Source organism: Macaca nemestrina, chromosome 5, assembly GCF_043159975.1.
Source record: "Macaca nemestrina isolate mMacNem1 chromosome 5, mMacNem.hap1, whole genome shotgun sequence".
In the NCBI taxonomy this organism is placed as follows: domain Eukaryota; kingdom Metazoa; phylum Chordata; class Mammalia; order Primates; family Cercopithecidae; genus Macaca; species Macaca nemestrina.
The window spans coordinates 42,637,536-42,664,874 of NC_092129.1; the positions used below are offsets into that span (position 1 = coordinate 42,637,536).

General features: G+C 39.2%; 1 long non-coding RNA gene across 1 annotated transcript in view; it reads left to right on the plus strand.

Annotated features, from left to right (window-relative positions):
- Window positions 1–12,810: 12,810 nt before the first annotated feature.
- The window catches only part of LOC105465702 (uncharacterized), a 54,685-nt gene continuing 40,156 nt past the window's right edge, over window positions 12,811–27,339 (plus strand). Inside the window, exon 1 of the long non-coding RNA XR_011623413.1 lies at window positions 12,811–13,037. This is a non-coding gene — a long non-coding RNA (uncharacterized lncRNA). The remainder of the gene's footprint in view (window positions 13,038–27,339) is intronic.

Consider the following 27,339-nt stretch of genomic DNA (forward strand, 5'->3'; position numbering starts at 1 on the left):
AGTATAATAATAATAAAAAATAAATTTTAAAAAAAAGAGCCACTCTATAGCCATCCTCCAGTTTCAATAATTACCAACATTCTGCCCAATTTGTTTCATCTATCACATCCTCTTTTTTGTTTTTCCTGAACTCCTTGAAAGCAAATCCCAGATATTGTGTCTTCATACCCATAAATATTTCAGTGTGCATCTCCAATTCATCAGAATATGTCCTTTTAACATAACCACCATTATCAGAGCCAGCTAAATTATTTTCTTCTTTAATATCCAAATTCCAAGTATGTATTCTAATTTCTCAGTTTATCTACCATACAAGACAAAGTCTTATTGCTTTCATTTATTAAGGCTCTTTTTGTTTTTCTTTTTTTAATGTTTGGCAATATTTATTAGGACATATACCTACCTTATGATCCAAAAATTCCAATCCTAGGTATACATTCAGTGGTATACACTCTACTCCTAGCTATACACCCATAAAACAGAAATACATACATATGTTCACCAAAAAATGGTAGTAAAATGTTCATCTCAGCAATATTCATAACAGCTCCAAACTTCAAATGATCCAAATGTTCATTAACAGGAGAAAAGAGAAATACATTGTGATGTATATTCATACAATGGATTATTAGATAGCAGTAAGAGTGAACAGGCACCTTAGTTCCAGTTACTCAGGAGGCTGAGGTGGGAGGACTGCTTAAGGCTGCAATGAGTTATATGGCTCTTTTTTATTTATTTATTTATGTATTTATTTTTGAGGCAGAGTCTTTTTTAAATTTTTTTTTATTATACTTTAAGTTCTGGGATACATGTGTAGAACGTGCAGGTTTGTTACATAAGTATACACGTGCCATGGTGGTTTGCTGCATCCATCAACCTGTCATCTACATTAGGTATTTCTCCTAATGCTATCCCTCTTCTACCTCTCAAGCCCCAATAGGCCCCAGTGTGTGATGTTCCCCTCCCTGTGTCCATGTATTCTCATTGTTCAACTCCCACTTATAAGTGAGAACATGCAGTGTTTGGTTTTCTGTTCCTGTGTTAGTTTGCTGAGAATGATGGTTTCCAGCTTCGTCCATGTCTTTGGAAAGGACATGAACTCATCTTTTTTATGGCTACATAGTATTCCATGGTATGTATGTGCCACATTTTCTTTATCCAGTCTATCATTGATGGGCATTTGGGTTGGTTCCAAGCCTTTGCTATTGTGAATAGTGCTGCAATAAACATACATCATACGTGTGCATGTGTCTTTATAGTAGAATGATTTATAATCCTTTGTGTATATACCCAGTAATGGGATTACTGGGTCAAGTCATATTTCTGGTTCTAGATCCTTGAGGAATCACCACACTGTCTTCCACAATGATTGAACTAATTTACACTCCTACCAACAGTGTAAAAGTGTTCCTATTTCTCCACATCCTCTCCAGCATGTGTTGTTTCCTGGTTTTTTTGTTTGTTTTTTGGTTTTTTTGAGACGGAGTCTCACTCTGTCACCCAGGCTGGAATGCAGTGGTGTGATCTCAGCTCACTGCAACCTCCACCTTCCAGGGTTCAGGCAATTCTCCTGCTTCAGCCTCCCGAGTAGCTGGCACTACAGGCACCCACCACCACGCCTGGCTAACTTTTGTATTTTTAGTAGAGACGGGGTTTCACCATATTGGCCGGCTGATCTTGAACTCTTGAGCTTGTGATCCACCAGCCTGGGCCTCCCAAAGTGCTGGGAATACAAGCGTGAACCACCATGCCCGGCGTTTCCTGACATTTTAATGATCGCCATTGTAACTGGCATGAGATGGTATCTCATTGTGGTTTTGATTTGCATTTCTGTAGTGACCAGCGATGATGAGCTCTTTCTCATATGTTTGTTGGCCGCATAAATGTCTTCTTTGGAGAAATGTCTGTTCATATCCTTTGCCCACTTTTTGATGGGGTTGTTTTTTTCTTGTAAATTTAAGTTCCTTGTAGATTCTGGATATTAGCCCCTTGTCAGATGAGTAGATTGCAAAAATTTTCTCCCATTCTGTAGGTTGCCTGTTCACTCTGATGGTAGTTTTTTTTGCTGTGCAGAAACTTTAATTTAGTTAGATCCCACTTGTGAATTTTGGCTTTTGTTGCCATTGCTTTTGGTGTTTTAGTCACAAAGTCTTTGCCCATGCCTATGTCCTCAATGGTATTGCCTAGGTTTTCTTCTAGGGTTTTTATGGTTTTAGGTCTTACAGTTAAGTCTTTAATCCATCTTGAGTTAATTTTTGTATAAAGTGTAAGGAAGGGGTTCAGCTTCAGCATATGGATGCCAGTTTTACCAGCACCATTTATTAAATAGGGAATCCTTTCCCCATTGCTTGTTTTTGTCAGGTTTGTCAAAGATCAGATGGTTGTAGATGTGCGGTGTTATTTCTGAGACCTCTGTTCTGCTCCATTGGTCTATATATCTGTTTTGGTACCAGTACCACGCTGTTTTGGTTACTGCAGCCTTGTAGTACAGTTTGAAGTCAGGTAGCATGATGACTCCAGCTTTTCTGTTTTTGCTTAGGATTATCTTGGCTATATGGGCTAGTTTTTGGTTCCATGTGAAATTTAAAGTAGTTTTTTCTAATTCTGTGAAGAAAGTCAATGGTAGTTTAATGGGGATAGCACTGAATCTATAAATTACTTTGGGCAGTATGGCCATTTTCACAATATTGATTCTTTCTATCCATGAGCATGAAATGTTTTTCCATTTGTTTGTGTCCTCTCTGATTTCCTTGAGCAGTGGTTTGTAGTTCTCCTTGAAGAGGTCCTTCACATCCCTTGTAAGTTGTATTCCTAGGTATTTTATTCTCTTTATAGCAACTGTGAATAGGAGTTCACTTATGATTTGGCTCTCTGTTTGTCTATTATTAGTGTATAGGAATGCTTGTGATTTTTACACATTGATTTTGTATCCTGAGACTTTGCTGAAGTTGCTTATCAGCTTAAGGAGATTTTGGGCTAAGAAGATGGGGTTTTCTAAATATATAATCATGTCATCTGCAAACAGAGACAATTTGACTTCTTCTCTTCCCATTTGAATACCCTTTATTTCTTTCTCTTGCTTGTTTGCCCTGGCCAGAACTTCCAATACTATGGTGAATAGGAGTGGTGACAGAGGGCATCCTTGTCTTCTGCCTGTTTTCAAAGGAAATGCTTCCAGCTTTTGCCTATTCAGTATGATATTGGCTGTGGATTTGTTATAAATAGCTCTTATTATTTTGAGACATGTTCCATCAATACCTAGTTTATTGAGAGTTTTTAGCATGAAGGGATGTTTGAATTTTATTGAAGGACTTTTCTGCATCTATTGAGATAATCATGTTGTTTTTGTCTTTGGTTCTGTTTATGTGGTGGATTACATTTATTGATTTGCATATGTTGAACCAGCCTTGCATTCCAGGGATGAAGCCAACTTGATCGTGGTGGATAAGCTTTTTGATGTGCTGCTGGATTCAGTTTGCCAGTATTTTCTGGAGGGTTTTCACATCGATGTTCATCAGGGATATTGGCCTGAAATTTTCTTTTTTCGTTGTGTCTCTGCCAGGTTTTGGTATCAGGATGATGCTGGCCTTAAAATAAGTTAGGAAGAAGTCCCTGTTTTTCTATTGTTTGGAATAGTTTCAGAAGGAATGGTACCTGCTCCTCATTGTACCTTCGGTAGAATTCGGCGGTGAATCTGCCTGGTCCTGGGCTTTTTTTGGTTGGTAGGCTATTAATTACTGCCTCAATTTCAGAACTTATTATTGGTCTATTCAGGGATTCCAATTCTTCCTGGTTTAGTCTTGGGTGGGTGTATGTGTCCAAGAATTTACCCATTTATTCTAGATTTCCAAGTTTATTTGGGTAGAGGTGTTTATAGTATTCTCTGATGGTAGTTTGTATTTCTGTGGGATCTGTGGTGATATCCCCTTTATCATGTTTTATTGTGTCTATTCGATTCTTCTCTCTTTTCTTCTTTATCAGTCTGGCTAGCAGTCTATCTATTTTGTTAATCTTTTCAAAAATTAGCTCCTGGATTTATCCATTTTTTGAAGGGTTTCTCGTGTCTCTATTTCCTTCAGTTCTCTTCTAATCTTAGTTATTTCTTGTCTTCTGCTAGCTTTTGAATTTGTTTGCTCTTGCTTCTCTAGCTCTTTTAATTGTGGTGTTAGGATGTCAATTTTAGGTCTTTCCTGCTTTCTCCTGTGAGCATTTAGTGCTGCAAATTTCCCTCTAAACACTGCTTTAGCTGTGTCCTAGAGATTCTGCTACATTGTGTCTTTGTTATCATGGGTTTCAAAGAACTTATTTGTTTCTACCTTAATTTTGTTATTTACCAAGTAGTCACTCAGTAGCAGGTTGTTCAATTTCCATATAGTTGTGTGGTTGTGAGTGAGTTTCTTAATCCTAAGTTCTAATTTGATTGCACTGTTGTCTGAGAGACTGTTTGCTATGATTTCTGTTCTTTTGCATTTGCTGAGGAGTGTTTTACTTCAAATTATGTGATCAATTTTAGAATAAGTGCAATGTGGTTCTGAGAAGAATGTATATTCTGTTGATTTGGGGTGGAGAGTTCTGTAGATGTCTATTAGGTCTGCTTGGTGTAGAGCTGAGTTCAAGTTTTGAATATCCTTGTTAATTTTCTGTCTCATTGATCTGTCTAATATTGACAGTGGGCTGTTAAAGTCTCCCACTATTATTGTGGAGGAGTCTAAGTCTCTTTGTAGGTCTCTAAGAACTTGCTTTATGAATCTGGGTGCTCCTGTATTGGGTACATATATATTTAGGGTAGCAAGCTCTTGTTTCATTAATCCCCTTACCATCATGTAATGCCCTTCTTTGTTTTTGTTTTGTTTTGTTTTGTGTTTTGTTTTGCTTTCCATTTGCTTGGTAAATCTTCCTCCATCCCTTTATTTTGAGCCTACGTGTGCCTTTGCATGTGAGATGGGTCTCCTGAATCCAGCACACCAATGGGTCTTGACCCTTTATCCAATTTGCCAGTCTGTGTCTTTTAATTGGAGTATTTAGCCCATTTACATTTAATGTTAATATTGTTATGTGTGAATTTGATCCTGTCGTTATGATCCTAGCTGGTTATTGTGCCTGTTAGTTGATGCAGTTTCTTGATAGTGTTGATGGACTTTACAATTTGGTATGTTTTTGCATTGGCTGGTCCTGGTTTTTGCTTTCTATATTTAGTGCTTCCTTCAGGAGCTCTTGTAAGGCAGGCCTGGTGGTGACAAAATCTCTCAGCATTTGCTTGTCTGTAAAGGGTTTTATTTCTCCTTTGCTTATGAAGCTTAGTTTGGCTGCATATGAAATTCTGGGTTGAAAATACTTTTCCTTAAGAATGTTGAATATTGGCCCCCACTCTCTTCTGGCTTGTAGGGTTTCTTCAGAGAGATCCACTGTTAGTCTGATGGGCTTCTTTTTGTAGGTAACCTGACCTTTCTCTCTGGCTGCCCTTAACATTTTTTCCTTCATTTCAACTTGGTGAATCTGAAGATTACATGTCTTGTGGTTGCTCTTCTCGAGGAGTATCTTTGTGGTGTTCTCTGAATTTCCTAAATTTCAGTGTTGGCCTGTCTTGCTAGCTTGGGGAAATTCTCCTGGATAACATCCTGAAGAGTGTTTTCCAACTTGGTTCCATTCTCCCCATCACTTTCAGGTACACCATTCAAACGTTGGTTTGGTCTATTCACATAGTCCCATATTTCTTGGAGGCTTTGTTCACTCCATTTCATTCTTTTTTCTCTAATCTTATCTTCATGCTTTATTTCCTTAAGTTAATCTTCAATCTCTGATATCCTTTCTTCTGTTTGATTGATTCAGCTATTGATACTTGTGTATGCTTCACAAAGTTCTCATGCTGTGTTTTTCAGCTCCATCAGATCATTTAGGTTCCTTTCTAAACTGGTTATTCTAGTTAGCAATTTCTCTAGCCTTGTTTCAAGCATCTTAGCTTCCTTGCTTTGGGTTAGAACATGTTCCTTTAGCTCGGAGCAGTTTATTACCCACCTTCTGAAGCCTACTTATGTCAATTCATCAAACTCATTCTCCATCCAGTTTTGTTCTCTTGCTGACAAGGACTTGTGATCCTTTGGAGGAGAAGAGGTGTTCTGGTTTTTGGAATTTTCGAACTTTTTGTGCGATTTTTCCTCATCTTCGTGGATTTATCTATCTTTCCCCTTTGATATTGGTGACCTTTGGATGGGGTTTTTGTGTGGATGTCCTTTTAGTTGATATTGATGCTATTCCTTCAGTTTGCTAGTTTTCCTTCTAACAGTCAGGACCCTCTGCTGCAGGTCTGCTGGAGTAGAGTTGCTGGAGGTCCACTGCCAACTCTGTTTGCCTGGGCATCACCAGCAAAGGCTGTGGAACAGCAAAGATTGCTACCTGTTCCTTCCTCTGGAAGCTTCATCCCAGAGAGGCACCCACCAGATGCCAGCCAAAGTTCTTCTGTATTGGGTGTCTGTCAACCCCTGCTGGGAGGTGTCTCCCAGTCAGGAGGCATGGGGATCAGGGACCCACTTGAGGAGGCAGTCTGTCTCTTAGCAGAGCTCAAATGCTATGCTGTGAGATCTGCTGCTGTCTTCAGAGCCTGCAGGCAGGAATGTTTAAGTCTGCTGAAGCTGTGCCCATAGCCGCCCCTTCCCCCAGGTGTTCTATTCCAGGGAAATGGGAGTTTTATCTATAAGCCCCTGACTGGGGCTGCTGCCTTTCTTTCAGAGATGCCTTGCCCAGAGAGGAGGAATCTAGAGAGGCAGTCCGGCTATAGTGGCTTTGCTGAGCTGTAGTGTGTTCCACCCAGTTTGAACTTCCTGGTGGCTTTGTTTACACCATGAGGGGAAAACTGCCTACTCAAGCCTCAGTAATGGCAGACATCTCTCCCCCCCACCAAGCTCGAGCATCCCAGGTAGACTTCAGACTGCTGGGCTAGCAATGAAAATTTCAAGCCAGTGGATCTTAGCTTGCTGAGCTCCATGGTATTGGGATCTGCTGAGCTAGATCACTTGATTCCTTGGCTTCTTCCCCCTTTCCAGGGGAGCAAATGGTTCTGTCTCACTGGCATTCCAGGCACCACTGGAGTATTTAAAAAAAACAAAAAAAAACCTCCTGCAGCTAGCTCAGTGTCTGCCCAAATGGCCGCCCAGTTTTGTGCCCAGGGCCCTGGTGGTATAGGCACCCAAGGGAATCTCCTGGTCTGTGGGTTGCGAAGACCATGGAAAAGTGTAGTATCTGGGCCAGAGTGCACCCTTCCTCATGGCACAGTCCTTCACGGCTTCCTTTGGCTAGGAAGTTCCCCAACCCCTTGCACTTCCTGGGTGAGGTGACACCCCACCCTCCATGGGGCTGCACCCACTGTCTAACCAGTCCCAGTGAGATGAGTTGGTTACCTCAGTTGGAAATGCAGAAATCACCCACCTTCTGTGCTGATCTCGCTGGGAGCTGCAGACCAGAGCTGTTCCTATTTGGCTTCTTGCCAGCCACTGAGACAGAGTCTTGCTCCATCACCCAAACTGGAGTGTAGTAGCACGATCTTGGCTCTCTGAGGTCTCTGCCACCTGGATTCAAGCAATTCTCATGCCTCAACCTCCCAAGTAGCTGGGACTACAGGCATGTGCCAGCATGCCTGGCTAATTTTTGTATTTTTAGTAGAGATGGGGTTTCACCATGTTGGCCAGGCTGGTCTCGAACTTCTGACCTCAGGTAATCTGCCTGCCTCAGCCTCCCAAAGTGCTGGGATTACAGGCATGACCCACATACCCAGCCAAGGCTCTTTTTTTTTTTTTCTGGAATATTCTCTTTTAATTTTTCATGCCATTCATTTGTTAGAGCAATGGGGTCATCTGTTTCATACAGTATCCCACATTCTGGATTGGCTGGTTGCTTTCTTGTGGTGTCATTTAACTTGTTCTTTTGTACTTCTTACTAGATTCTGGTTCCTTGAGGCAAGAATTATTCGCAGGTGGTGCTGTGTGTTTCCTACTGCATTCCATCCTGGATGAGCCATATGAATGCTGGCCCAGAGGAATCAAAGTGTCAGAGTGAACCTCCTCTTGTCTCCATTTTATCTGCCATCTCACACCCGGCATTAGAAATTACAATTCATCAATCAGCGTGATGAACATTAGCATTTGACCATAAGTCATGAGGATTTCTAAAATAGGAAGTGACTTATAATTAGCAAATTATCTCTGACTCAGAAGATTGGCACATAGGGAAACAGAGCAGGTTTTGAGGTCATTGAAGGAGCCAGTTAGAGCAGGGCTCCCATCTGGACATGGACAGATCTCTGGGGCTGAGTGTCCTATAAAGCACAAGTACAAATTTATGCTGTGGTGTGTACATTCACTTTCTTCTGAACTGGAACCCATGGCTTTCTTCAGAGTCTCAAAGAAATAAATAACTTTCCGAAAAGACAAAGAGCCTAGGGATTAGAAGCCTGAAAAATAAAGCTTGGAAGGAACTGGCTTTGCTTCAGCTTGCCCAGATATTCACTCCCAATGCTGCAGGAAGCCTCCCATATACCACATGGGGGGAGGGAAGGGGACCTCATATCATCCGAAACTGAACTCATTACATTTCATGCCCCACCCTCTTCTTCCCATGCTCAGGGAGGAAGGGGCATTATCATTTTCCCAGGTTGGGGTGCAATGGTGCGATATTGGCTGACTACAACCTCTGCCTCCCAGGTTCAAGTGATTCTCCTGCCTCTGCCTCCCATGTAGCTGGGATTACAGGCGTGTGCCACCACATCCAGCTAATTTTGTATTTTTAATAGAGAAATGGTTTCACCATGTTGGTCAGGCTAGTCTGAACTCCTGACCTCAAGTGATCCACCCTCCTCAGCCTCCCAAAGTTCTGGGATTACAGGTGTTAGCCACCGTACCCAGCCTCACATCCAAACTTTTAAGTGTATCACCAAAATGTCTCTCTCAAATCCATCCCTCTCCCTCCCATTCTGCTGCTCTATCTTGGGCTGGAAACTCCTTCATCCCTTTTTCCAACCCACTTTTTGCTGTATCTTTATTAGTGACCTACGCCTGTAAATCATGGGCCTGGACATGCTTTTCCTCTAATTAAGACTTCTTGGCTTTGTATTGCTCCCAAAGCCCAAAGCAGGGTGCATGCCGCCAGGAGGTGCAGGAACAAAATAGAACACCTCTGAGTTTATTTTTTCATCTTAAAAATTATGATATAAACCACATGTTGCTAATATTTGGTATATAAGTTGACAGCGTCTATGGGTCACTGTCACTGTATGCTTTGCTTAGCTCAGAGAAGGGTCCCAGAGGCACCTTCACTCATTCATTCATTCATTCATTCATTCAGAAATGATGCAGATGTGCCACCTACAAACTCTATTATCTGCACACTTAAACTTGCAAACCAAATTTTCTAGTCAGCTTAAAAATTACCCAAATGAAGGGTTTCAAGAGATTTTGAACCCATTTGTTGAGAATTTCAACTTATCTTTATAACTTCCCAACTAACCGACATCAAAGAAGATAGGAATTTACTAGCTGAGTTTCAACAAAAACTTCTTCATACTTGATAACTGACAATGAAATGTGATTCACCATGAAATAGCAGATACACCCAGTGATTTTTTTTCTACATATCTTCTATTTTTTTTCTATTTTTTATATTTTCTTGAGGTGTCTTTTTCAGCCCTGACAGTCATTATCATCAAGGATTACAATAAAAAGAACTTAGAATAATTTTGGAATAGCTTTCTCACAAAGTGATAGACATTTTTTTTTGATAAAGCATATTAACTAATCTTTTACTATTTCTTATTGAGGTTAAAATATACTTTTACCATTAATAAAAATAATTATTTTAAAATATTACCTACTTCATCTGTATCTCATTGTTTTAAAATTCCTCTATTTGGTGATTTTTACAGTTTTAAATAATAGTACATTATAATTGATTTGAAATAACTCATATTTTGTAAAATTATGCTCAAAAATGTTTTTAAAGATGGTATGAGATCAAAAGGATTTGGGACTGGGCGTGGTGGTTCATGCCTATAATCCCAGCACTTTGGGAGGCGGAGGTGGGCAGATCACTTGAGGCCAAGAGTTAAAAACCAGCCTGGCCATCATGAAGAAACCCTGTCTCTACTAAAAATACAAAAATTAGCCAGGTTTGGTGATGGGCACCTATAATTCCAGCTACTCAGGAGGCTGAGGCAGGAGAAGGCAGAGGCTGCAGTGAGCCAAAATGTCACTGCTGCACTCTGGGTGACAAAGACTCCACCTCAAAACAACAAACAAAAAAAGGATTTGGAGTCCAACTCCCAATACGATATGCAATGCTTTTTAGAATAACCCGAGTTAAGTATTCATTCTCGCCTTCACACACACACATATACATATTATGGCTTCCTAGTCTCTCTAGAATGGGACACCTTTCTGGTCTTAGGACTCCTTTACAGTCTTAAAAATTATTCAAGACTCTAGAGAGCTTTTGTTTATATGTGTTTTTATTTGTTTATATTTACCATTTTAGAAATTAAAACTGAGAAAAATGTCACAGCCAGAATTCACAAGCAAGCACTCTTAGCTTCCAGAATGTTGACATCACGACATGACATGGAGCCTCTGGAAAACTCCACTGTATACTCCCTATCCCCTTTTTGCCATCCTCTCTTCTCTCCCTTCATCAGAACCTGGTAGAGTTTGTGCCTTCTGCCCTGCATTCTCCCAGATATCATGGAAAGAACATGACATTTTGTATAAGAAATATTTCGGTTCAAATGCCAGCTCCGTTACCCATGAGTTATTCAGCCTTGAGCAAGTTGCCTCATGTCTCTGAGTTGCAGTTTCCTCATCTGTAAAATGCTCATTAAACGCTTTCAAACATATATCAGGGAATTTTCCCCCTTACCCCACCAGATAATGCCCTTTTTATCGATAACCCAGCTAAGGGTTCTCAATCCTGGGGATCACCCAGGAAGGCTTTTAAGTGATGCCAATGCACAGAGATTCCCAGCTTTAATTGGCCTGTGATGGCTGTCTTGGATATTTCCTTTTTTTAAATTCCAGTGAATCTAACACGCAGCCAGGGTTTGGAATTGCTAGTAGCCAAAAGAGTACTGTTTTCAAAGAGCAATTGAGGGAAAGCGAATAAAATTACAGTGTGTACCTGGGGCATTACAAGAGGGCAGGCACCTTCTTCTGCAGGTGATCAGCTTGTCATGTGCACATGCACTAGGCAGCATTTATTACCATTGTGAATCCATTTTAGTATAGAAGTGCCATAAAAACTTAGTGTCCCAGAGAAAATATCATATTAGCCAAGATCAGAGATATGCTGCTCCCGATACTGATTATTTTCATAAGATCCACTGATTATCAAAAAGGTACAAACACTGTATTCTCCAGTCAGTGACACCCCTCCTTAGAGGCACACTCTATAGCAATGCTTATTATCAGGGTGCCTGATAAGCCTGGAGTCAGACTGAGGGGAGCTAGGGACTGTCTGTGCGATTGAAGCATCCTTCTGCATATTGGGCTATATCCATCTCCATGTCCCCATAGAGTGAGTCTTCTCTCCTTACTCAGCAACAGTCCTTCAGGATACTGTCTCCACATACATGGCTTGATGAGTCCCGCCAATGTCTCTGCCTTTGAAACTCTGCCTGTTCTCTGTGTCACCACCCCCACCTTCTGATTGGCCCACTTTCTTCTAATCCTGGTCAACACTTTCAATTTTAAGCCATAGTCTGTCTCTTCTGGCGACTCCGTACCTATCTGAACTGGTTTATTATTTAACTCCCAGAGAAAAATCTATTTCCAAGGTATTACTTCCAGTTACTATCCAAAACCTTGAGTTAGAAGTCAGCAATCTGGGAAATCCTTAGAGTTTGTTGGAGTAAGATTTGGCATGTAGAGTTTCAATTATTATTGGAATACTTTATTATAGTAAGAAGGACATCCAGCTGTTGTCAGACTACACAAGAATCAAAACAAGAGGAGATACGATTTACAGCCTGAAGAAGCACAGCAAACAAGCAGGAATTTCCTATGTTGGGGTCCGCGTGTTTCCTAAACAAAGGAATGAACACACAAGACAACACAAGACAAGACAAACATGGCGGCCGCCCTCTTCCTTTGTTTAGGAAACACGTGGACCCCAACATGTTTTAAAGGCAGAGGGTGAGTGGATGGGACAGTGCAAGAGAGATTTATTCTACTTCTTTCTTTAGTCATTTCATATTAGGAATACAAGCTTTTTTATTTTTTGAGATAGGGTCTTGTTCTTGTTGCCCAGGCTGGAGTACAGGCGCTTGATCATGACTCACTGCAACCTCCACCTCCTGGGTTCAAGCTTTTTGCCTGCCTCAGCCTCCCTAGTAGCTGAGATTACAGGCACCTGCCACCATGCCAAGCTAATTTTTGTATTTTTAGTAGAGGTGAGGTTTCACCACATTGGCCAGGTTGGTCTCGAACTCCTGACCTCAAATGATCGGCCCACCTTGGCCTTGGTGCTGGGATTACAGGAATGAGCCACCGTGCCCAGCCATCATGTTTCTTAATATTAGGATGTAGAGGACTACGTGCTCGCAAACGAGGCATTCCCGATAAGTCCTGCTCTTGCAAAGGAAGCAGGGCGTTCCCAATAAGTCCTGCTCTTGCAAACGAAGCAGGGCGTTGAGGGCTTGTTTATGTGTAAACATCTTGAAAATCCAGAAAGTCAGGGAAAGGTCAGAAAAACAACAATGTGTCTTGTGACTTGGCAACATTCCCCAAACGACTGTATAAAATAAAGCAGAGTGCTCCATTCGAGGCGGCCGCCATGTTTGTCTTGTCTTGTGTTGTTTTGTGTGTTCATTCCTTTGTTTAGGAAACATGCGGACCCCAACAAAAACACACTTATCTTATGAATGTTCTATTATCTTCCCAGTCCTATGATTCAGTGAACTTCTGCTCTGATTTTAGGGACCTGGACTTCATTCAAAGACTTGCCGGTGAAATCCTTCAGACCCTGGCTGTTCCATGCCTCTTCACACCAACAGTTTCATGAAGGTGAGATTAATTAACATATTGGTTGAATACTGAACTAGCTTACTGAATATGCTTCTCTGGGAATTCCAGTTTTATAGATTTTCCAGTAGAATAATGAGTCAGAAAATAGGAAGTAGCTAGTACTCAACACTTTTCATGATCATCTTTAGAAAACATAAACTTTTAAGTGACTTAAATTTAAGTATAGAAAACTGAAAAGTCTGCTGGTAGTTTTATCCATTCTTTGGGGTTTAAAGACATCAACAAGTTTGTGACTCTTAAAGTAGATACTTTAAGAACAGTTAACACAGGTATTAAAAAGGAACAGTCTTTTTTTTTTTTTTTTTTGGCAGTGAAAAAAATAACAAAAAAAACAAAACAGGAGTAGTTTCAAAGAATAGAGAGGAAATTGTTGACACAGAGGCCTCTGACTCCACAAGAGGCTCAACCCCATTGACCCAGCACAAGCTATACATGTCCTCAGAGGCAGCAAAATCATTTGTGGGTCTGTGAAAACTGTACTATAATTATTTAACCACCGAGTTTAGAAACATATTGCTTAAACCAACTTTAAGCTTCTTTTGTTATCTATGTAGGATTTTGTATTTTTAAGAAAAGAACAGCTTGATATTTCACGTCTGAACAAAACACACGAATGTCTCTTCCAATCTAAAAGTATACGAAAGAAAATACCTGATTGTCAGAGAATTTGTTAACAGATGTTATAATAATATAGCATGCATATATTCCAAGCCATCAGTAAAAGTTAGATTATTAATTATTTAATATAAATGAAAATGAAATGAAATGTGCAGAGAAAATTTTAATGAAAAAATTTTAATTAACCAAAAAAAGAGAAGGGTAGAGAGTATTCATTTGGAACCTTTTGAATCTGTCTAGTACACCATTGCCCATGCACCAGATTACTCCTCACCTGGTGCACCCCAAAAGCTCCATAACTAGTCCTCTTACTTTCAGTCATAGGCCCTCCAAACCACCCGCCAAAATGCAGCCAGTGGGATCTTTCTAAATATCCGTCTAATCATGTTCTCCTCCTGGGGCCATGGAACACCCTAGATCTGAAGGATTTCAGGGACAAAGACTTGAATGAAGTCCAGGTCTCTAAACGCTGAGCAGAATTCCACTGACCGTAAGACTTATTTTTAATGGCCCTCAATAGATTTCCAAAGTCCAAGTTCCTTAATGTGGCTCACAAGGCCTTTTGGTGATATGTGAGCCAATGGCTCTCTGCCTCTATTCATACCCACAGAGAATCCAGGAATGCCCTGAGTCCTCCATCCAGAGCCTGATTCTGCCATTCCCACCACTGCACCACCTTTATTCCTTAGCCAAGCCCTATGCATCCTTCATGACTCAACTCTAGAGTCCTTTAATCCAAGAAGCAGGTGGTCTCACACTCTCCAATCTGACTTAACTGCTTTTCCTAGGTACTTCCTTGAAACCTGTGTACTTTCTGTCATGATTTTATAATTATTGGTTAATGTTTATCATACATGTGAATTTCTTAAAGTAGAGGAAGTTGATTTTTCTGTGTCTCAAATGCTTAACCATATGTCTGACACAGTATGGACTTTCTCTAAAAGTGAATGTTGAGACAATGTTTGAGATGTAAGATGTTTTTTAGGGATCAGAATTTCATCTTTTGCCCAGTGTCTGCCCTCTGTACCTCCAACCATGGGATCAAAAAAAGTTTAAATATGAGTAGTTTCTCTTGTGGTCATCACCACTAATATACTTCATTAGAAGGCATGTCACCATTGAATAAAACATTAATGAAGCATGTCAGTCTGAATTTGCATGATGTACAAATATTTTTGTGATTTTTTTAGAAGTCCAACTTTGTTATAAAGAGGAGGTGTTCGCATAGGATTTTTTCATCAAGGTAGTGCCTTAATTGCTAATAGCTAGTTGATCCATACAAAACAACTCTAGAATTAAAGAGTGACATTTTGAAGATTTCCTTTTTTCCCTCGCTCAGGATATTCGGTTCTTCATTTGCTCCAAAATATCTCATCCTCCTCCCACCCAAATTTATTTTTTATGTTCCCTTTTAACAACATTTACTGAGTGCCTCTTATATTGCAAGCATTGAATATGCAAAAGTAAATAGGACACATCCATGCCTTGAAGAGCTCCCATCCAGAGAAACAAAAGTAAATGTAGCCGGGTGCAGTGGCTCATGCCTGTAATATTAACAGTTTGGGAGGCCAAGGCAGGAGGATCACGTGAAATTAGGAGTTTGAGACCAGCCTGACCAACATGATAAAACCCAGTCTCTACTAAAAATACAAAAATTACCCAGGTGTGGTGGTGCAGGCCTGTAATCCCAGCACTCAGGAAGCTGAGGCACCAGAATCTCTTGAACTCAAGAGGCGGAGGCTGTGGTGAGCTGAGATTGTTGACATTGCACTCCAGCTTGGGCAACACAGCCAGACTCTGTCTCAAAAAAAAATAATAAAATAAATGTAAAAATGACAAAATCATGGGGAAAATATGATAATCAGTTGAAACTAGACTGGGGGAAAACTATACCATGTTAGAAATTCTAAGCGGGAAAGGATTTTTCATAGGAAATGAGATGCTAAGATAACTGATAGACTCTTGCTGGGCAAGAGAAGCTCAGGATAAATTGCTGATGATTTTCAAAAGTATGAAAATTCAGGAATTACATTTGACGACATTTTCTTCCTGCCTACATCCACTACCTACAGCTGTCACCAGAAGATAATGGTTTCTCCTTCTCCTTTGCTTTCCAAATCTCTGGTGATTTTTTCTTGGAGGTGATGTTTTCTTGGGGGTGAGCTCTAAACAAGAACTCTGCTAGAAACACAGGTCAGGCAATGCTGTTTCCAAGTTTTCAGCCCCAACAGAGAAAGGGAAGCTGAGAAGTGCTCTTGAAGGTGGTGGCACCTAACACTGCTATGTACTATGTATATTGGGGTGGGTGACTTCTCTACTCTGAAGTAGCCAAGCCGACTTTCAGTCTGCAGAAAGGCTATAGGATGTGTATTCCAAAATAGCTAGAAGAGATTTGAAATGCTCCTAGCACAAATAAATGATAACTACATGAGGTCACAGATATCTTAATTATTCTGACTGGATCACTACACATTGTATGCATGTATCAAAATATCACATGTAGCACAGATATATGTACAATTATGTTTCAATATAAAAATTAAATTCTTTTAAAAAAGAGATCCCACACAGAGCTTTCCCTTTGATAGGTCTATGCCTAGCTAAGAAACATATTCTCACATTGCTCAAAGGTCCTTTACATCTACTGATTTTTTTTTTTTTTTTTTTTTTTTTTTTTTGAGACAGAGTCCCACTCTGTTGCCCAGGCTGGAGTGTGGTGGCGTGATCTCAGCTCACTGCAACCTCTGCCTCCTGGGTTCAAGCAATTCTGCCTCAGCCTCCCAAGTAGCTGAGATTACAGGCATGTGCCACTTGGCTGGCTCATTTTTTTTTTTTGTATTTTGGGTACAGACAGGGTTTCACCATGTTGGCCAGTGTGGTCTCGAACTCCTGACCTCAAGTGATCTGTCTGCCTTGGCCTCCCGAAGTGCTGGGATTATAGGCATGAGCCACCATGCTTGGCCCTACATCTACTGATTTTTATCCTTCTAACTACATAGTATGTAATATTTATGTGTTTGGAGTAATTATTTGGGGGTTAAAGTGTCATCCTAGGAGGCCTAACACATTAATCCTTCATACCAAAGACTTGGCTGCTTTCTGAAATGAATTATAAGGTCTGTTCAAAGTGAAGGTTAGCCACCCCACCCCCCAGGGTGAAGAACACTAAAATGAGAGATAAGGTCTGAGTTCACATCTTAAAGAGGCCATTTATTAAACATAAATACATCATTAGGCTTCTTAAAGACAGTTTCCTCTTTAGTGAAACAGAAATTTAACAAGCCTCCCCCCTATCTCAAAGAGTTATTTTAAGATTCAAAACTAGAATGGGAAAATATATATAAAGATATTTTCATAAATCATAAATGTAGTAAAGGTCAGAACCCAAGAAGGCTTACCTGGAAAGTTTGCAGGATATTGGTGAGGGAGACATGAGGATAGGAAAAGAAGCCAGAATTACTGGGGACTAACCTGTCTGTAGAACTGGGACCTGAGATGGATAGCTAGATTTTCAAGTTATGGTGTCAAAAGGGATATAGTAAGCTTGACATGGTATCAGTATCTAAGAGGTCCAATCTGGAGCAAAACAGACTGTCCCGCCAATGGTGAATTTCAGAATCAGGCATTTGGCAGGGTTTACTGAGATCTAGCTGTTTGGATTGACATCTCAACAGTAGATCAAAGTCCAGACAGTAATATCCCCCACATAGTAGCTTGGCATGGCATAGGCAATCAATATATTTTTATTGACTTGACCTACTGATAAACAGAATAAATGAACACATATCTGGCAATAAGATATCATGTTGTCAAGACCCAGAGAAGCTGAGTGCAGTTCGTGACCTGGCTCCAGGCCCAGATAGGGATTTCAGTGTTAATCAGGGCAAGCTGCCTAGTGACATGGACAGAGCAAGCTCAGTGAAGGCCAGGAGGAAGAGAAAGGATATAGCTCAAGGGGCTCAAAGATGTTGGAGCTCACCCCAGACGCAATGGCCTTGGATCCAGCACAAATTCAAGATTGTACCTATGAGTAGGGTTACAGCACCTGATGTACTTCAAGGCTTGGTCAGGCTAGTTGCGTCAGGACCAGGATGGAGCTAAGAGTGAAGGTGGCAGGTGCCCAAAGCTTAACAGGAAGTGAAAATATGTATTGACATATTATTTACTGAGTTTTTAAACATTAACTACTCACCTAAAAAATTAAATTTTTTATTTGGGATGCAAAGGGAGCTTAATTTGAATTTGTTTTATTAATCAGCTTAATAGGTACTAAAATTTCTGTATTTAAAGAATATTTAAGGCATGGAAAGTTCTAATGAAGTAATCAAAGAGTTGGTAAATAGTATATGCTATTATGGTCAGAATTCTGTGTGTGCATATTACATGTATACAGATATAGATAAAGAGGAAATTGGACATATCTTGCAGAGACTAACAAAAAGTTCTAGAAGGAAATATATCAAAATATATTTAACAATACTTTCTGGATGGTAATGCCTATAAATTATTTCTGTTTTGTTCTTTGTAATATTGGGTGTTTTTATAATTCCTGACAATGAGTTTACATTACTTTTGTAATCTTTTTAAAAAGATTTTTTGAAAACCTATCTCTTACAGTATCTCTACAATTCATAGAGAAAGAATGAATACTCCACAGCTCAGTCTATGAATTCAATATGACCTCGCTACCAAAATTAGACAAGAATGGAATGAGAAAGGAAAATTACAAGCCAAACTCAGCCATCAATGTATATATACAGGCCCAAATCAGCCATCAGTTTTTTTTTTTTCCAACATAAAAGAAACAAACTCTTGGAAAACCAAATCTAACTGTATTTAGAAAGATAATACACTAAGAGCTAGCTGTCTTCATCCTACAAGAACAATTTATCATAAATAATAGTTTCGTACTGGCAAAAGAACTGACAAATTTTCAGTGGAATAGAATGGAGAGGCCAGTTAACAGGGTGTAGATGACATCTCAACAGTCTTGACTTGGATTTCCTTGCTCACCAGTGAGACTATCACTTCATATGACACACTAATACATGGAAATTTGTCACATGATGGGGGTGACATAGCTGAACAGTAGAGAAAGGAAGGAATCTTTAAAAAGTACAGTTGGAAAACTGATTATAAATATAGACAAAACTGAATTTGGATTTCTAGCTCCTAGTATGCTTAAAAATCAATTATAGACAGAGTAAGGAATTTATATGTCAAAAACAAAACTTTATGAGAGGAATATATATGGGTGAATATTTTTCTGACTTGAGGATAGAAAAGAATTCCTTTAACAAGACCAAATATGGTATCCTAAAAGAACATATTGACAAATTTGTTAAACAACTACACTATACTCCAGGTCCTCCCTCCAAAATCCTAAACCCAAATCTCATCACGTTTTTCAGTGAAATAAAAATACTTTCTGTTTCCAGCAAACATCCTCCATAAAAGGCTTTGAAGTTGTTAATTAGCAAAAAATTCAGTAAAGTATCTATTTTTAAAAAGCAGCATTAAATTATAAGAACTATTTTTCTATTTACCCTAGTTCCTTGAATGACCATGTGGAAGAATCAAATGCACAAAAGTTAAAGCCCGCAATTTTCTTCTTGAAGTAAATGTTAGCATTTTTAAGAAACAACTGAGGCCAATTTTCTTTTTTAACAGTAAGAACAACTTGTAACTAGAAGACAGAATCTCTATTCAAGTATTTTACATAGTGCTTCTGTGAATTGCATATAGTGGATAGGATCATATTGATTTATAATGTCAAAATCCAGTGCAGAGGTTTCACAGAGGAAGTAGAAAGAGATAAGATGACTTCTCACCACTGCTCTGGGCACCAAGGCCCAACCTCTCCTCCTCAGAGGGCAGCTGTCCAGGTACCTTTAGTCCCAGCTCACATCTGAGGCTTCTTATTCCTGGGTGACAGAGCAGCTTTTGGGCACTTTCTAGAATGCTTTATCATGTGCTAGAGAATGATAATGGTGAATTTCTCAGAGATTTGTGCTTGGAGGATTCCCTCATTCTCTGCCGGGAGAGACAACCACCCCCCAGTAGTTGGCTTTAAAATTTGTTTTTATCTGTCTGTCTGTCTATCTATCTATCTATCTATCTATCTATCTATCTATCTATCTATCTATCAATCATCTATCTATCTATCTATCTATCTATCTATCTATCTATCTATCTATAGATATTTTCACCATGTAGCCCAGGCTGGTCTTGAACTCATGAGTTCAAGAAATTGGCCCGCCTCAGTCTCCCAAAGTGTTGGCATGAGCCACCACACCTGGCCCCAGGTAGTACTTTTTACACTTGTATTGTCCAAGTTTTAGCATGAAGTGTTGCTTTTTCTCTGGTGGTCTAGAAGAGTTCATCCTGCCTGGTAGTGTGAATTTCACCTACTAGAAGTGTGTCTCCAGCAGACATCATCCTGAGAATGTCAGCGGGGGACTCAAAAATGAAGGGGCATCTCCTTGTCAGTGGGGATCTCATAGTCATCAGTGCCACTAGCGGTTAACAGGAGTACTTCTGGATGTGCATGCTGTTTTAGGTAGGTCTTTTCAGGTTTTGAAAATGCACAAAGCAAGTGAGGGGACTGGAAATTGAATTAATTCTTAGATCTTTATCTCAGAAATGTAAGCCCAGAGCAAGAAAATCAGCACAGTGCTCTGGAGTCCTGTCTGGTCTCCGGGTTTCTGGGTGGCACCTCCCAGAAGGTGTAGGTACCACAGATACCCCTGCAAGACTCAGTGGAAAAACTCTCACCACTATTCTTATGCCCAAGGGGCCACGCTGTGAGTGTCTCCAGCTCCTCAATCACACAGGTCTTCTCATCCCATGCCTAGATAAGGCAGTTACATTGAAACTATTGCATCACCTTGCTGCAGTCATGTATGATTAACTAGATATGCTGGAAAGAGAGAGGAAGGAGGCTGGTTACGGAGTTTAAGGAGTGTCATTTATGGTAAAACACATTTTTCCTATAGTAAAATCAATCATGGGTGGTGGTAATTGCTACAGCATGCTTTAGTACTGGTTTGATTTCTCCATTTCTAGATAGTGTTTCCCATTAAGTTTTTTTTCTTTTTTTTTTTAAATCAGCCTCAAAGAAACCTTAAAATAAAGTTTTGACTGAGGGTGGGTGAAGGGGACATGGAGTATGACAGTCACTTTTGTTCCAGTGTTAATTTTCAAAAACTCCGGATGTCTAATATTGAAAGCCAGTCCAGAGCGCTCAGTGTTAAAGAACTCGCTCCCTACCCGCCCCCCCGCCACCCCGCCACCCCAACTGCGGGGCTGAATCACACGAGGAAGGAAAGTCTGGCTCACTGCTTTATTAATTCACTACTGTGATTTCTTTCTCTGTTACTAAAGGGGACTGGGTGGGGGGTGGTAAATTGAGTGGGCAGCCAGGAAATGTGATATTTTTCTTGGTTCCTTGTGATTGGAGGAAATTCTGTCTTCTCCTTTTGGTTCAAAAGTTTCAGCAACATAACCTTTTTTTGTTTTGTTTTGTTTTTCTGTGAAGCAATTTGACTTTTCAGTGGAAGCTACCCCAAGCCCACCTCTGTGGGGTTGTAAAACCCACTCGCTTTTATATAATTTCATTAAATGAAGTCATCCAGATGGTGCGCCCATACAAAACCCTGACCTTCAAAGGTCTCTGCCTGTCTCTAGGTCCTTGGGTAATTTGAAGTGTCACTTCTTGGCCATGTCTGCTCAGACCTGTCACCTTAAATCTCCTCTTTAAACTTTATCTTACTTTTCTCCTTTATCTCCTTTGGAAGGGAGGTGAACATTAATAGGAATGATCTTCAATGCCGATTCTCTGAAGACCCACAGTAATTCTTAGTAATCAAACCTGATGTGATGGACCAAATATACACTATGTGTAAATGTCCCATGCAAAATGTAAGAAAGTTTAGATGATGTACAGCAGTTATTTTTAGTCCTTAGAATAAAACATACTCCTCACATGCATACTCCTCACATTTGAGAGCAATATTATAAATAATGCAGCATTCATTTAATATAATGTCAGTATATTTCATTTCAAAAGACCAATTGTAATTTCTATTTCTGTTTATTTTTAAAGAACTCTTCACTATTGTAATAATATTTTAATAATAATAATGACCCACATACATTACATACTTAATATATGACAGTACATAAGCTAGGGTTTATAAAAAATATATATGATCAAATTTCATCCTAACAATACATTATGAGTTAAGTATTACCCCCATTTGACAAACAAGGAAACTGGGTCTCAGAAATGTGCACAATCATGTTTAAAAATCCTAATTCTCTATCTCAAAAACCCATCGTATGCTGTCTCTAAGAGAAATGTGTAGACTGCTCAAACTGGTTCTAATAAAGCTTTCCCTCATTTTCAATGTTTCTATTCTGTAACAAAAAACTGTAAATAAATAATACAAAAAGCATATTTATAACCTAAGTATAAGGTCTAAGAATAATAATAAAATGGATACTTGCATACCCACCCTTGAGCTTAAGAAATCAGACATTAGCAACACCTTTGAAGCCTCATGTACCTTTCCCCCAATCTATTCATCTTCCCCAATCCAGAGACATGATTTAGTGCGTGTGAGTGAGCCACCTCCCCAATTAGAAAGTAGGCTTCTTGAGGAAAAAACTGGGTTTATCATGCCTTCATTTTTCTTTTTAGCTTTACCACATAGGCATTTATCCCTGAACACTGTACTATTTGATTTTGCTTGGTTTTGAACTTTATATGATTATTCTTTTGTAACTTGCTCTTTTCATTCAGTACCACCTATGTTGATGAGTATAGTGTATAGTTCTTAATCTTCACTGCTATACAGTATTCAACTGTATGAATATACCACACTTTTTTTTATTATACTTTAAGTTCTAGGGTACATGTGCACAATGTGCAGGTTTGTTACATATGTATACATGTGCCATGTTGGTGTGCTGTATCCATTAACTTGTCATTTACCTATGTCCGAGTGTTCTTATTGTTCAATTCCATTTACCCATTATCCCATTTGCCTGAATCTGTGTTGCTTCAGGTTTTTGCTGTTACAAATCAAGTAGATATTCTTGTCCAAGTCTCCCGGTAAACACATGCTAAAATTTATTTTGGATATATATCCAGGAGTAAAATTGGCAGATTGAAGGGTGTGTGAAGTTCAGTCTTACATAACCATGTCAATTACTTTTTTATATTTTGAAAAAAAAAATTTCCCATCGTTTTTCTACTGTTCTGTTTGCCACTCATTTTCTTGTTAATTTGTAGGCTGCCTTTATATACTTTTATTACTTTTTTTGTTAGACATACAGTTGCAAATATCTTCTCCAAATTATCAGCTGACTTTTCAGAGAAAGTCTTAAGTTTAACATTGTCAAATTTTAATTTTTTTCCTTTATGAGTAAAAACCTTATTTACGAAATCTTTTCATTTCCAAAGGTGTTATTCATCTAAAATGGTTTTTTGTGGTTTGCATATTTAAATGTTTAATATCTCTGAAATTGATTTGGGGATATGGTAAGAATAGGCAGGAATTTGATTTTATTTTTTCCATGAATTCAGGGGAGCCACAGTCTGAAACCACACCATGTGGGCTCTATAATTAAAATATTACAATCTTCTCCATAACATTCTTGCTCCTCTCTTGAAAAAGGTTTATATATGTATCTTATGTTTCTAATTGCTTTTGTGACTATTGTCTTTTTTTTTCAATTTGGTTTCCTTTTCTAACTTTTTTGCTTTTGTGACTGCTGCCTTTAAAAAAAAAATGGGGGAGGGGGTTCTTTTCCTTTCCTTTTTTTTTTAAAGAGGTAGTCTCGCCATGTTGATCAGGTCAAATCTCTGACCTCCAGCCATCCTTTTGCCTCAGTCTCCCAAGTAGCTGAGATTATAGGCTGGTTTCTTTTTTCAACTTGTTTGCTGTTATATAAAAATGCAATTAAACCCGGGAGGCGGAGCTTGCAGTGAGCTGAGATCCAGCCACTGCACTCCAGCCTGGGCGACAGAGCCAGACTCTGTCTCAAAAAAAAAAAAAAAAAAATGCAATTGACTTTTACATAAATATTTGCATTTTAATATCTACGGATTCTTTTGGGTTCTTCATAAACACAATTGTGTCATCTGAAGGGTGACTTTGAAGATGTGTGTGTGTGTGTGTGTGTGTGTGTGTTTAAAAATACATTAAAGACTCAAAAGGTATTCATTATTCTGCTGTTTTGCCACTTTAAAAAAATCAATTTTATTTTATATATTTATTTCATTTCTCTGTCAGTATATATAAATTTCAGTCTGTTTTCTCAGTTAAGTAATATTTATTCATTCAGAAAACTTAGAGAATAGACATAAGAAGAAAATCACAATGCCCATAATCCTATCACACAATTAATTAGAATTCAACAATATAGTTTTAAATGACTTACCATGTGCTCTAAATGCACTACTTATTTCCTATTTTCAAAGATTTTGCTTTCTGGTGAATAACTACCATAAATGTTTTGATATTATACTCATTTGGGCTTTTTTCTAGAAGTGAATACATATTTTTAACACAAACAGGTCATATTGTACATGCAGTTATGCAACCTAATATTTTTCACAAACTATGTATGTAACCATTTTTTGACATTACTGAAAATTCTTCTGCCACATTATTTTTGATGAATGCATTGTATGTTTCATTGTATGTATTATAATTAATCAGTTTTATTGCATATGTACAGTATTCAATATTTTGTTGTTATAAATAGTTAATGACTTTCTATCATCCTATGATGATTCCCTCAGAATAAGTTTCTGGAAGTCAAATGCAAAATTTTACATTTTTTAAATAGCATTGCCAAATTCTCTTCCAGAGATGTTGTTCCCATATAGACTCTCACCAACTGTGTATCAGATCCATTCTGTAGTCATTTTCTCTTTTTCTCTCTGTCTCTCTCTCACACAAACACACACACACACACACACACACCCCAGGACTCTAAACTTGAATCATTAAATGGAACCAAAAACTTCCTAAAAGTTTCACTAAAACTACCTAGGAAAACTTTGCAAAATTACCCACCCTAGAAATGGCTGTGCTAGCTCCCACTGAGGTGTTTTTTTTTTTTTTTTTTTAAGTTTATTTATTTTCTGGGTACTTCTCAACAAGATGACTAGTGTATAGTACTTTATTTTCCTTTCTTTATAGGGTAGAGATAAGCTATTTCTTTTAATTGTACTATGTCTGATCGAATCCCTTCATGTATGTACTGCTTTGTTTCTAAATATAAGCATGACAGGTTCAGAGCTGTCCGTGGTCACGTAGGGGTTTTTGGAAATAATTTTAGCTTCGGGCATACCCCTGAACGTGGGCAGCGCCTACACATTGTCATCTCAGCCCCCTCTTACCCTTTTGGGAAGTCCTGATACCCTCATGAGGAGGTTTTTTTTCTGCTTCATTCTCAAACCAACGTGGGGTTTCCTTATATCCTTGGCCCAACTTGAACTTACACAATTGTAATGGGCAGCGTTATATTGAGAATGCATGTGGTAGAATATTGGTTCTCACATCTGGCTACAAATTTATTTACTTAGGGAATTAAAAAAAAAAAAAATCCATGTCTGAGCCCTTGCCCCTGAGATTTAATTTGCCTAAGTCATCACCTCTGATTTAATTTGCCTAAGTCATCACCTCTGATCGTTGATGGGTGTCTTAATGTGGATTCCACGGTCTACCACTCCAGATGATCAAAATGACCCTCCAAAGAAGGAGGCTGGATAAAGACAGGAACTGAGTGGAAGAGAGGAGACTCATGAAGCAGGAGTGAAAGTCTCTCTCCTTTTGTGGTTTTAAAGTAGAAGAAGGTTAAATCGTGTCAGTTTATGAAAAGTAGAGGGTGTGAGAATTTCATCATTTCATCACCATCTTTGGTACTTCCAATTCTGCTCAGTAATCTGCTTAACCAATCATGAGTATTTTCAATAGAAGGTGTAATTTCATGGTTTATTACCTGTCCTTTTCCTTTAAAGAAAGAGGGAAGGAGTAGAGGGGGAGAGGAGAGGGCGGGACAACACAACAAAATGAGAAGGACAAAAAGGAGGGAAAGGAGAGAAAGTGCGAGAGAAGCCAGGCGAGGGAACAGGCAAGCACACAAGGAGGAAGAGCAGTGCCATTGCAGAGAGGTGCCCTGTGAGGGGCAGGTAGGGATGCCAGTTGGACACTTGTTGAGTGAGGAATTGATGAGATAGAAAGAGGTCAAAGCAGAGGAAGGCAGACAGAAGAGGAAGAAGAGGTACACAGAACACCAATATCCAGGGCTCACCTCCAACAGAAAAATGAAGCAAAGTGTAGGAAATCAAGAATACAACCTTCCCATTTGCTCAGATGCTCCTACTCTGACGGCGCAAGTGGGTCTTGAAAGATGGGGTAATTCAATCCCAACTCTCAACAAGACGGCAACTACTGAAGACATCATAGGCGGACATGCTATAACTCTCCTCAGTGATCTATTTATCTACTATTCGGTTCCTTCCTCAGTTCTTTTCTTTGTCAATAAAAGCTGTGCATACCTAAATAGAAAATAAACATCAGTTATTTATCTCCTTTCAGACAACATTCACGTATATTTTATGTATCTGTCGTAGAACATCCATCTACCTTAACTGAAATGGTGAAGGGGAAGGCGTATGATTAGGGGCGGGGTTGAGATCAGAAAATCTTGCTTCTACCAGTTGGCATCTTTCTTAATCCTTCTATAGAAATTAAGAATGTTTTTATTGGCATATACCAAAAAATTCATGTTTTCAGTGGTAATGTTCACAAGAAGTCTTGAGGTAGTCCCTTCCCGGGTCCTTTAGAGGGCTGCATAACCTCTAAGTGTTGTTTTTTGTCCTTGTGATTTTGCTTCATGGTTGTAAGATTTTGTCCTCAATTCAGCATCTCAAGCTGGAATCAAAGGCAAGGGAAAGGTTCTGTCCTTTTAATCAGAAAGCAAAATAACTTTCCCAAAAGTCCTCCTGCAAATCTACTTAATGCCTCAATTAGCAGAAATGGGTGAAATGGCCATCCTCAGCTCCAAGGGAGGGTGGGAAAGAGACTGCATGACTGTTCTGCTTGCCTCCTGGGAGGAGGGAGAGGAGGAAGGGTCTGAGGATGGCTTGGGGGAAGTCAAACCACAGTGACTTGCAAACCCTCATCCCAGTTTTGGCTGAGGTCCCTTTCTGTGCTCGTCTGTGCTCCTCTCCACTTTATGACTTCAGGCACAATTTCCAAAGTATAATCCATTTATAGAAACACAAACCCAGGGAATTTCTATCATCTAAAATAAAGCCAACACATCCATACATATTTATATTATTCTTTCTTACAATACCATACTATGTTTTTCCAGAGGTATTACTTAGCTAATAGGGTTTCTAGGTTCCTTGTCTCTGCCTTACCATCTATCACTTTAAAACTTCTAGTTTCAAGTATAATGTAGCCATATCTGCTGTTGTGGCACCTATAAATGAATTGTTTGGGGATTATTCATTGCTTTCACCAGTTGAACTATGTAGCTTCAAATTCATAACTTTTTCAAAGTCTCCTCCCCAACCCAGTCATCTTATTCTTTTGTTTTGTTGGAGACAAAGTCTTGCTCTGTCACCTAGGCTGGAGTG